Below are 13334 nucleotides of genomic sequence, written 5' to 3'. Positions count from 1 at the left end.
CTCCCACTCTCATGCTTTTCTGTCCAGCTCTCCTGACTACTACAGGTGGCTAGCAGGGAGGGGAATCACTCCTGTACCCACACCTCCTCATGGTAGACTAGTGGCTGGGGCCAGCTCTCCCTCGCTCTCACCCATGGGGCTGGCTGACCCACACCCTCTCTGCAATCACCCACACCTTCTCTGCAAAGACTAGCCATAATGTGCTGCCTATACAGGACCTGCTCTAATGAGTCCTCCAGCCAGTGAGAGGCAGGGCCAACTCACCCACTCTCATGACCCCAGAGTTGGTACTCCTGACTGCCTCAGAGAGTCAGGGGCAAGAGTGAGAGGTGAGCGGCAAGAGGAAATCTCCCTTTGCCCAGGCCAGCTCACAGCAAAGGAATGGGAGGCCCAGCTCTCCCTCACACTCCCTAGGGTCCAGCTCACCCATGCCTCTGCCATCAGGGCCGGCTCTGGAGAGAAGCAGGGTCCATTCTCCTGAGTGCTGCAGCCTGTGAGAGACAGGGACAGTTCTTCTGACTGCCACAGGTGGAAAGGGCACCCATGCTACCTCATCGCAGAAGAGTGGTGGGACCAGCATCTGTGCCCTCACCACCAGGGTCAGTTCTGGTATGCTATCCAAGCAAGGCTCTTTCTAGTGCTGTAGCTGGTGAGGGGCAGGGATAGCTCTCCTGTGCTCCTGACTCTGTGGGCAGTTTATCTGACCTCTAGAGTCAGCTCTCCCAAACTCATGCCGTAGGTGCCCCACCCCCTCCACTCGGGCCAGTTCCACTTCTCTGCCTGGCTTAGGCACAGGACCCACTCTCCTGAGTGCTCCTGATAATGAGAGGTGGGGCTAGCTCTCCAGAACGGCCTAGCCAGTGATGGGTAGTATCAGTTCTGCACAGCTTCTGGACTTGCATGCAGTCATGGTCCTCAGCCATTGCCCTGACCAAGGATATCTCCATGTTCTCTAGTGGTAATATGAGATTTGGACACAACACTAGCCCCTACTGTTGCACAGCTACAGACCCACACACGCCCCTCTGTGGCAGCTTGAGCTGGCCCTCACCATGGCCCCGGGTGGTAAGGATGGTCACTCACAAGTTCCTCCTCTCCACCCTCAATTCTCTAATTCCGTGTCTCTTCAAAACGCTCAAGCTTTTTCGCCATCTGATCACCACATCCTTGCACATTGTGGTGCTCCTATAGCAGGCTGACCTCATGGCTGGTGGGTTCCTGGATGACATCCTCCATCCATGCTGTATGGCCTTGTAGCAAGTGATGGAGCCAGCAGATGTCAATGGCCCACCTGTGCCAGGCATCTGAGGACAGGTCTGTGTGTGGCATGGTAGCCTACAGGTCTGTAGGTAGGCAGGCTCTGTGTCTATGGTTTGCCTATGCTGTGGTATGAAGGGCAGGTCTAGGGGGGTTAACATGACAAAACACAGGTCTCTGTCTGACTTCCTCCTCTCTTGCTGCACTGCTTGCATTTGATTTGATTTAATTTTTTAAAATTTAATTTTATTTATATATTTTATTACAATTTATTCACTTTGTATCCCCACTGCAGCCCCCTCCCTTGTCTCCTCCCAGTCCCATCCACCCTCCCTCTTCTCCCCCTATGCCCTTTCCTTAGTCCCCTGATTTATTTGATTTTTATGTGTCTTAGGCAGAAAACAGCTTTGGTCGCCAAGCCAAGCATCAAGCTAGGATAAACGAAGGACTGCCATCTGCTGTGCCCCTGACTGATGTAAGAACTACACCAATAACAAGGTGTCGCTTTGCTTGTTGTTGGGGTAGTGGGTGAAGAGATGGTTCTTTTTTATTAATGAAACTTTAAGATATAAATTGAATTGGCCAATTTTTATATCACAACTTACTGATTGACTTTTGTCTTTCTTTATAATGTCTTGCCAATCAATTCTTATGAGTTTGTATTTAATACTTTTAGAACTATTTCTTTTTTTTTTCTTTTTATTTTTTATTATTAGTTACATTTTATTAACTCTGTATCCCAGCTGTATCCTGCTCCCTTTCTCCCAATCTCTCCCTCCTTCTTTTCCTCCCTCATCTCCTCCCTTCTCCTTTCCAAGTCCACTGATTGGGGAGGACCTCCTCCCCTTTCATCTGACCCTGTTTTATCAGGTATCTTCAGGACTGGCTGCAAAGTTCCCCTCTTGTTTCTTCCTGTACTTTGGATAATGGTGGTCATAGGAATCACAATATAAATATTTACTAAAAATTGTTGAATTAAAGAGTGAATATGTCATTTTTCAATCAAAAATAATTTTCATCTATTAAGTATCTATCATATTATACATTTTTAGAATTCAGATTGGTGAGATGGCTCAGTGAACTGTGGTGCATGCTACCAGTACTGACAACCTGTGCTTGATGCTCTGACCTACTTGGCCAAAATGGAGAATCAACTTTTGCAGGTTGTCTACTGTCTAAGAGATGCACAGTGAAAAATGTCTGTGAGTACACACTTACATGAACACAGACACACACATATGCCTATAGGCAGAAATACTCAATTGTGAAAAAATATTTTTAAAAAGAATAGTTAACATCCTCAAAGTCATATTTCCTTACTTTCTTTCCAACTAAATTAATATCAGAATGAAACTGTCAGACAGTTGGTATAGGAGTGGCAATCTTAGGACTGAAAATTAAGTCATTTTAACAGTAAAGATCATCCATATTTTGTAAGCGCAACTTGTTTGAATTATTTAATGCTCAGATAAAAATTAGACTAAATTACATTAGCATCTGACTAAAGAACTCATTTATAATTTATGATGACAACTCATGAGTGGAACACATGAAATTAGATTAACTGATGACAGTTGAACTAAAGCATGGTTTTTGCTATTAAATAATTTTTTCAAACCATCTACATGTACAGAATATCACTTAATGACATTTTATATTCATAAGACATTTAAAACTTGAAATGGCATTTATACTATATTTAATCATTTTGCTTTATTTTACTATCACACAAGTAGTTACACCCAAGAGGAATAGACTGCTCAAAATAATCGAACTCAGAGTTAAAAATCAATAAATTAGAAACAAAGAAAACAATTCAAAGAATCAATGAAACCAAGAGCTGGTTCTTTGAAAAAAATCTACAAGATTGACAAACCCTTAGCCAAACTAACTAAAAGGTAGAGAGACACTATCCAAATCAACAAAATCAAAAATGAAAAGGGGGCATAATGACAGACACTGAGGAAATCCAAACAATCATTAGATCTTACTTCAAAAGTCTATACTTCACAAAATTTGAAAATCTAAAAGAAATGGATAATTTTCTTGATAGATTACACTTACCAAAGCTGAATCAAGATCAGGTAAATAAATTAAATAGTCCTATAACTCCTAAGGAAATAGAAGCAGTCAGTAAAAGTCTCCTATCCAAAAAAGCATAGGGCCAGATGGTTTCAAAGCACAACTCTACCAGACTTTCAAGACGGAGCCAATACTAATACTCTTCACACTGTTCCACAAAATAGAAACAGAAGGAACATTACTAAATTCCTTATGTGAAGCCATAGTCACCTTGATACCCAAACTTCACAAAGACTAAAAAAATAAAGAGAATTTCAGACCAATTTCTGTTGGAGACAAGCCCTAAGAAATTTCTGACCTTTTCTCATTTCCCCCACCCTACTGCCCCTGGTTGACCAACATCCTGCTTGACAGTTGCAGAAAGGTGCTAACTGTACCATGACTTCCCGAGATAAGAAGATTCTGTAACTTCCACCCTGCCCTCCCTGAGTGTTCTACACTGTGCTCCTCCCTCGCCCCGCCCCTATCTAAGGTTGGCCTTAAAAGCCTGCTCTGGTTCAATAAAATTTGACTCTTGACAAGTGCACATTTGCTTGAGTCCGTTCTTCTCTCTCGCCTGTTTTTCTTTCAGGCATGGTCCTCTTTGGAGACCCACGAATTACTAGTCCCACAGGCAGGTACAAATTTCCCTTATGAACATTGGCAGAAAAATACTTAATAAAATATTCGCAAACTATATCTTAGAGCACATCATAGACCAAGTAGGCCTCATCCCAGGTATTCAAGGATGGTTCAATATATGGAAATCTATCAAATAATCCACCATATACACAAACTGAAAGAAAAAAAAAATCACATGGTTATCTCCTTAGATGTTGAAAAATCATTTGATAAAATCCAACACCAGATCAGGTTTAAGAAAAATCATGGATAAAAGGTACATACCTAAACATAGTAAAGGCAATATACAGCAAGCCTATAGCCAACATCAAACTAAAAAGAGAGAAACTTAAATCAATTCCATTGAAATCTGGGACAAGGCAAGGCTGCCCACTCTCTCCATATTTCTTCAACATAGTACTGCAAGTCCTATCTAGAGCAATAGGACAACTAAATAAGATCAAGGGGATTCAAATTGGAAAAGAAGTCAAAGTATAACTATTCACAGATGATATGATAGTGTATATGAGCGACCCCAAAATTCTATCAGGGAACTCCTATAGCTGATAAACACCTTCAGCAAAGTGGCTTGATACAAAATTAACTAAAAAAAAAAAAAAAAAATCAGTAGCTCTCCTGTATACAAAATATAAAAGAGCTAAGGAAGAAATTAGGGAAACAACATCCTTCACAAGCCACAAAACATAATGTATCTTGATGTAACTCTAACCAAGCAAGTTAAAGACTTGTATGAAAAAAACTACAAGTGTTTCAAAAAGATTTAGAAGATATCAGAAAATGGAAAGATCTCCCATGCTCATAGGTCAGTAGGATTAACATAGTTAAAATGGCCATCCAACCAAAAGCAATCTACAGACAAAGGCAATTCTTATCAAAATACCAACACAATTCTTTACAGAACTTAAAAGAACAATTCCCAACTTCATATGGAAAAACAAACGAACAAACAAAAGCCAGAAGAGCTAAAATAATCCTGTACAATAAAAGATCTTCTGGAGGTATCCCCATCTCTGATCTCAAGCTCTGCTATAGAGCAACAGTAATTAAAACTGCATGGTATTGGCATAGAAACAGACCGGTGGATAAATGGAATCAAATCAAGGACCCAGATATAAATCCACATGTCTATGGACACCTGAGTTTTGACAAGGAAGCCAAAAACCATACAGTGGAAAAAAATAGTATCTTCAACAAATGGTGCTGATCTAACACGATGTCTACATGTAAAAAAATGCAAATAAACCCATATCTATCACCCTGAACAAAATTAAACTCTAAGTGGATCAAAGACCTCATCATAAAACCAGACAAAGTAAACCCGTAAGAAGTAAAAGTGGGGAAAAACCTTGAATTCAGCACAGGAGAACTTCCTGAACAGAGCACCAATAGCACAGGCTCTAAGATCAACAATCAGTAAGTGGGATCTCATGAAACTTAAAGCTTCTGTAAGTCCAAGAACACTGATATAAAAGTCCAGAACTAAATGTGGGACAAATTCATTGAGAAAGACTCTGCTTCATCGTTACCATAAGAAAAAACTAGAGAGGTCTGAAGCCAATACTGGCCTGCAATCATTGCACTAATAATTCTCTTTTCAATGCCTGACTAGCTAAATTAACTCAATCTGTTATCTTAAGCATCTGCTATAAAAAGGACATATTCAGGGATCCAAGATGGTGGCGACCAGTGTGCACCCTATCTGAGAGGCAGAGGATCTGAAACTCATAAAGTGGTGAGTGAAGGGGCGGCTGAAGCCAGAACATCGACACTGAGACTTCCTGGGCAATGAGTTCAAGGCTCTTCCCCACGTTTTCTTCCATGCGATTTAGTGTGTCTGATTTTATGTTGAGGTCTTTGATCCACTTGGACTTTAGTTTTGTGTAGGATGATGAGAATGTACCCCAGAAAACAAACTGGGGTATCTACCTTAATATCTAATAAAATAGACTTTCAAAAAAGATGAGGAGGGACACTACATTCCTGAACAGAACACCAACAGCACAGGCTCTAAGAGCAACAATCAATAAATGGGAGCTCATGAAACTGAAAAGCTTCTGTAAAGCAAAGGACACTGTCATCAGAACAAAATGACAGCCTACAGACTGGGAAAGGATCTTCACCAACCCTATATCTGACAGAGGTCTGATATCCAGAATATATAAAGAACTCAAGAAGTTAAACAGCAACAAATCAAGTACTCCAATTAAAAAATAGGGTATGGGCTCAGCTCCCACTGCTTCGGCGGTGGGGCTGTGTCGGCCCAAGCTGCAGCTTGTAATTTACAATAAAAAGACCCTCATGTGTTTTGCCAAAAAAAAATAAATAAATAAAATAAAAATAGGGTATGGAGCTAAACAGAGAATTCTCTGTGGAGGAATATAGAATGGCAGAGAAACAATTAATGAAATGCTAAAATCCTTAGTTATCAGGGAGATGCAAATCAAAACGACCCTGAGATTTCACCTTACAACCATCAGAATGGCTAATACAAAAATTCAAGTGACAACACATGCTGGAGAGGATGTGGAAAAAGGCGACCCCTTCTCCATTGCTGGTGGGAATGTAAACTTGTACAACCACTTTGGAAACCAATCTGGCTCTTTCTCAGACAATTAGGAACAGTGATTTCACAAGATCCAGCTGTACCACTCCTAGGCATATACCCAAAAGAGGCTCAAGTACACAACAAGGACATTTGTTCAGCTGTGTTTGTAGCAGCTTTATTTGTAATAGCCAGAAGCTGAAAACAACCCAGATGTCGCTCAATGATGGAATGAATACAGAAACTGTGGTACATTTACACAATGGAATATTCCTCAGCAATGAAAAATAAGGAGATCATGAAATTTGCTTGCAAATGGTGGGATCTAGAAAAGATCATCCTGAGTGAGTTATCCCAGAAGCAGAAAGATACACCCAGTATATTCTCACTTATAAGTGGACACTAGACTTATAATATAGTATAATTATACTAAAACTCAAACCAAGACAAAAATCAACATATAATACTCCAAGTATCAAGAATAACTTTTAAAAACACAAGAGAAATGATAATAAAAGATAATAAAAATTGTATTTTTATAACAATATATCTCCTCAAAATTTAAATAATTCAGAAAAATTAATATTAAAACAGATAAACACTTGAATTCACAAAGGTAAATAAAGAGATTATGAAATAATACAAATAAAAATATAGTACCTTTGAAGGTAATTTTTTTATTTGTAATTTAACTACTTAATACCAACTACATTGTAATCAATGTATCCCTGAACTTGTTGTGAAACTTGAAGTGATGTCCTACTATGTTGAGCTTATTGATCATTAAAAGTAAATGGTTACCTTTTTATGGAAATAGAAATATAATAACATAAGGAGAGGCTCAGGGTTTAAGGGCATTGGTTCCTCTTCCAGAGAACTCAGGCTTGGTTTCCATCTTCCTCACAGTTGCTCATTCCAGGTTCAGAGGATCTGACATCCTCTTCTGGGCTCAATGGGCACCAGGCATGGTGTGCCTACATACTGACAGACAAAACACCAATATACATAAAATAAGTAAATAAAATTAATTCACAATTAATGGCTTTCTTTTTTTGAAGTATGAAATTTATCATTCTTTTGATTTTTTAATAAGTCTAAGGTATAGAATATATTTTTGAGAACCTGGAAGCCACAACAAACTTGGAGCCTTATTATTAGTATTTGTAACACAAAAATATAATGCTTTTCCAGGAGTATATTACTTTAATTCAATTATAGATATGTTACTAGAAAGTTGTAGTATGAAGAGAACAATTTTAATTCTGAAGTCTTCCCAGATTTGTTCACATACAGAAGTAGGGAAAGAAAGTTCCCCTACTTTCTTTAATAAATTTAATGAATTTCAGTAAATCTATGTCAGTAAGATGTTTATGAAAACATCAAGACAAGTGCAATGGTTTCACTGCTAGCTGCACTCATATGCCCTTTCATTGCACCATTTAGAAGTCAATTCAAATTCTGGAATACTGTAATCTGAGTGAAAGTCTTTCTCAATCATCAAAACTAACTTCTAATTACTGAGTTGTCTTATTTCACAAGTACATTATGGTGTTATATTTCTTATTGACCATTGTGGAAAGGAAATTTTTTTTAAATTAAGGAACAAAATGTAAATAATATGGTTTGCAAAATTGTGATATTCTCAGTCAGAGATTACTCCAGAGGTCATGTGAGATTTTCATGATATAACACTGAATGTTAAGTAAAAAATGTGATATAAAAATGATAACAAATGTTTCTAATAGAAAATGACTAAGGTTCCAATTTCACGTAGCAAAATAATTGTCTTCTCTCATAACATAAACATTAACCTTCTACTTTTCTGAGATTTTGGTTTCTGAATAGGTGAAATTAATATATAACATTCTGATGTAAAAACAAGACCTCTGTAGATTCTTGTTTTTTGTTTGTTTGTTTCATTTTTGTTGTTTTGTTTTGAGGCAGGGTCTCTCTGTATAATCTTGGCTGTTCTAGAAACACTTTGTAGACCAAATTGGCCTCGAAATCATCTACCTCTGTTTCCTAGAGTTCTGGGATTGCTGGTGTGTGCCATTGCTCCAGACTCAACCTCTGTAGACTCTTAATACACAGTGAATTGAAAGTAGGAATATCTAGTAATAGTTCTTCATTTTTGAGCATTGATATCACATTATCCCATAATATACTAGGTCAGAAATTTGCAAATGGCATTCAAAGTTTTTAAAGTATCAACAAATTGTAAAGCTTTAAGGGTGTCATTTTATTTTATGAATCCACAGTTTAAACAAGAATGTGTTTTGGCACCTATAAGATTTAGTATCCTCTCTGTGTATTTTAACATATATTTTTGTAGGCTTAAAACCACCAGGAAAAGAACATAGAAGAAAAGTTAAAAAATTCTTTTACACTCCAGATTGAAGAATATACAGTATTTATCTTCCATTAAGGTAAGATATTTTATTAGCAATAGAGGCTACAGATGTGTTAGGGGAAATTAACACAGAAAACACAGCAACTGTAACACTGAGAAAAAAAAATCACTTGTTTTCATCTCTTGTTATTAGAGAAAGAAAGTCTAATTTTAAAGAAATGGAAAACTTTAAGGAGTGCCAAAGGTATTTTTCATATATCTGTATCCTTTGGCATATATTCTATATGTATTCATCCAGATGTTAAGAGTAGGAATTAGAAGATTTAATGGTAACTGGATGGATTTGAACTATGGAACAGTAATGAAATGAAAATGATGAGTATTTTTAAAATAAAGTTCTTAAAGGAACCCAGGATTATACTGTGTAAAAAATGTTAAGTCACATTAGAGGTAAAGGCCCAAAGACAACAGTGCACTTCTATACCTGAAATAATTAGGTTAGGGGGGAATATCCCAAAGCTGTGCTTCAGCGCTGGTTGATAGCTTAAAGATACATTTTGATGACATTCTTTCAAGTATTTTCTGATTGTGTTGAGGCTCTTGTGAAGTGAGACTGTGAATACAGCATACGGGAGGAGGAGGCCTCACCCTGATTGGTGCTCATCTCCATGTATGAACAGTGCAGCCTTAGGCAGGTGACTCCTTGTCTTTGACTATAAAAGGAAACATGTAACCAGCTCACACCTACTGTAACAAGTAACTGAGACTTTCATTTTCCTCAATGTTTTGATGATTTTAGTCAATGGTTAGGTGTCTTAGTATTTTCAGTGTGTGGTGAGATAGCACACCACTGTGGGGACTATATGGCAGTGGGAAGCTACTCAGTTCATGGCCAGGAAGCAAAAGAGAAAGAAGGAAGAAACTGGGATACAAAGTCCTTCTGGTGAGTATTCAGCCAATGATCAAAGCCTTCTACTAGGTTCTATCACATAAAGCCTCTGTCATTTCCTAACAGTTTTACACTCAGTGAAGGGTTATCCACTACCTAGATCATTGTGAATATGTAAGACACAAAATGCAGCAAAGAATAAAACCACGCTCCCTCAAAATATCTGCCAGCCAGTTCAAATAATTGTGAATGCTGTAATTTCCAAAGACTATGACACAACAAACCATTTAGTAGGTTGATTACAGTAGATATCAATGCTGGCTAACTGTGTATCTGTATAATACTCCCTCTTGTCTCAGGAAGGATGTTATTCAATGGTGTCTCTGGAAAGTGAGTGGAACTGAAAAACATCATTTTAGATATTTTAACATAGGTTCAGAAATACAAATATCTCTCATGTGCTGATCCTAAACTCTAATTAAGTGTGTGTGTGTGTGTGTGTAGGAGGGAGAAAATATGAGACTCGAGAGAAAAAGGCTATGGGAGAGAACGGTAGACAGACAATAGAGCAAAGTGCAAGGGGCAAAGGGTACAGCAGGCAAAGAGATGAGGGAGCAGGAGGGAAGAAGAACAAGACAAAGGGAAATTGGTATGAAAGCCCTTCATGGAAACCTAATTTTTAAAAATAATACAAAAAATAAGTAATGAATGAAGAAAAAAGAGGCTGTAATTTTTAAATAATTTTAAATGTTAAAATTGTTCCCTGCTGCTCCCCATTGGAAAAATAGGAAAGAAGACCTGAGGGCAGGGTCTCTCCTGTCAAGGTCCGAATGTGAAAATAAGAATTAATTTGCAAAAAAGACACACCAAAAAAAAATTACTTTTTCCTTAAAAAAAAAAAAAAAAGAAAACCAAGATTATATAATAAAGAAGAAAGCCAAATACACTGCAAAAAAAAAAAAAAAAAGAATTAATTTGCAAGAACCTACCCTGTGAATGACACTAAAACAACTGCCTGCACCATTGCATCCTCAGGCTAAGCACTCAGATGCCAATTCAACCATGGTCCAAAACATAAGGCTTTATTCTGAGCTGGTGGCAGAAATGTGCACTTTCAACTCTGAGATACTGGTTTTACAGGCATGAAAAATGCAAGAATGTAGGGGTCACAGTCTTGCACTACCATTCCAGAGAGCTGCTGAGATCAGTATAGGACAGTGCTTGAATTCCAGTGAGGCAGCTCTGAAAGGCTCCTGTGTGAAACTGTGAAAATGAAGCTAAGTTGCAATGGAGAATCCAGGATCTTACACAGGACAAAATGTTGGAATGTCACCAAGAAAAGCTGAATGGATGGAGTGGAGCCAGCTTGAGGGAGGGGTTTCCTGTGCTATAGACAGCAGGACTGCTACAGAGGCAGGACTGTCTGAGCCACGTGGAGCCCAGATGATTTCATCACGAGCTCCAGATGCCAGTCATGGAACTACAGATTTGGAGTTTTCCCTGCTGGTTTCATTCTTGCTTTGATCTAATATTATTTTTTTATCTTAAAGAGATTGTATGTTTTTACATTTTCTTTTACAGATTTGTTTTTAGGGAACTAAACTAGTCCCATTCCTTATAAGACATGAATATTGGGGGGAGGGGGACATTAGATTTTTTTTCTGTTAGTTTTTTTTCTTTTTTTTTTAATTCACTTTACATCCTTGTTGTAGCCTTCTCTCTCCCTTCCCCCCTCCTTCCCCCTCTCCCCTTTTTTGAGGAAAACAGAAGCTCTGTTTTCCACAAGAAGACCAACAGAGCAACTAACCATGGCTCAGAGGGGCTTGCTGAGACTGAAGCATGAACTGGACCTAGGTCCCCTACAAAGATGTAGCAGATGGACAGCTTAGGCCTGATGTGGGTCCTCTAGTAAGGGAAGTGGGACCGCAACAGACAGGACTCACCTGCCCGCTTTTAGAGCACCCCCCCCCCCCCCCCCCGTGGGACTGCCTTGACAAGCCACAGGAAGGAGGACATGCTCAGTCCTAATGCAACTTGATGAGCTGGGGAAGATCTGATCATTTTTTTTATCATGCCCTTATTGCTTCTTTTCGCAATGAGAATGCTTACTCTGTGTCATTAAATGTTGAAAGTATGTAACTTTTTTTTTTTTCAAAAACAAAAGCTCATAGTTAGATTTTTGTTGGTCTTAGAAGTGACTCTGGATTCTTGAACAGTGCTGGATTCATAAACACAATGTAGAATTTAAAAGTTGAAGCAAATGCATTTTGTAGCACTCAATAACTGTGGGCCTATGATGACCAAGGTCAGAATAGTATAGACTAAATTTGAAATGCCTCCCATATTTGCATGTGTTTGAATGACTGGACCACAGATGGTGATGCTATTTAGGTGGACTTAGAAGGTTAAGTGAATTATTGGAAACAGGACTTGAAACTCAGATTTTTTCTAAATCTTTCTTTCTTTCTATCATCTATCTATCTATCTATCTATCTATCTATCTATCTATCTATCTATCTATCTATCTATATCTCTCTATCTATCTCTATCTATCTCTCTATCTATCTATCTGTCTGTCTCTCTCTCTCTCTCTCTCTCTCTCTCTCTCTCTCTCTCTCTGTATGTGTCTATCTCCCCCTGCCCCTCTGCATGTGTATGTGGTACGGTGTATGTGTGAAGGACAAAGAACAACTTGTGGGAGTCGGCTCTCTCTTTTCACTATGTGAGTTTCAGGGAACAAATTCAAATCACTGAGCTCTATGGCAAGTACTTTCACTCACTAACTATGTCATCACACTGGCTCAGGCCTTGAGGTTTGATAGCCTGGCCCCACTTTCTGTCCACCCTCTGCTTTCTAACAGATGTGATGGGACCAGCTGGCTTCTTGCATTGTGCCTGTACCATCTTGGTTTAATGTATCTCCTTGGAGTGTAAAGTAGACTAAAACCTTCTTCCCTCTAATTGCTCTTGTCAGGTATTTTGTAGAAACTAATATGTTGATGGAATTCCAGAGTAGTGAGAAAAAGTACCCATTCAGTTATTCCATCTATTGCTAAAATGGTGGTGCTTCTTAAACTGTTTGGCTTTGTACTTGTTTCATAGTACCCTTTCCAAAAGTCTTATTATCTAGATACTTATAATATTTTAAAAAACAAATAAAGATCCACTTTATTTTGTGAAGCTTCTGGGGCAATGTAATCATGACTCTTGCATGATACTCAGACTAATTTTGGACATCCTAGGTTATGGCACAAGCAGATTGAGAAGCCCTGGCCTATATCATTTAACACTGTTAGCAGAAACACACATTGTCCATTTTTATAAACATCTGGCTACAATGAAGTATTCAAGTGGATACAATAACATTTTCAGCAACTTTGAGTCATTATGATTTTGTGAAAAGTGGTGTCTGTGAAAATTTTTGTTTTGATTTACACAATCTATTGTGTTTCCACAAATAACACACACACATATATTTCTCAATAGTTACTGACATGTTTTATTTTTATGATTCTTAAATTTAAATCATTCAATTGATTATTTTCATCCAAAAGAAAATTTTGCCTAAATGTCTTTTTATTAGAACCAGAAGA

At 38.2% G+C, this 13334-nt stretch overlaps 1 non-coding gene across 1 annotated transcript; it reads right to left on the bottom strand.

The window, feature by feature from the left end:
* Window positions 1-1638: 1638 nt before the first annotated feature.
* Window positions 1639-1781, bottom strand: LOC129684084 (small nucleolar RNA SNORA48). The gene has a single exon (XR_008721273.1). It is a non-coding gene; the product is annotated as a small nucleolar RNA SNORA48 (small nucleolar RNA).
* Window positions 1782-13334: the final 11553 nt, after the last annotated feature.

Source organism: Psammomys obesus, unplaced genomic scaffold (genome assembly GCF_907164565.1).
Source record: "Psammomys obesus unplaced genomic scaffold, mPsaObe1.curated_primary_1811, whole genome shotgun sequence".
NCBI classification, from domain to species: Eukaryota; Metazoa; Chordata; class Mammalia; order Rodentia; family Muridae; genus Psammomys; species Psammomys obesus.
This window is presented reverse-complemented; position numbering and strand designations above follow the sequence as displayed.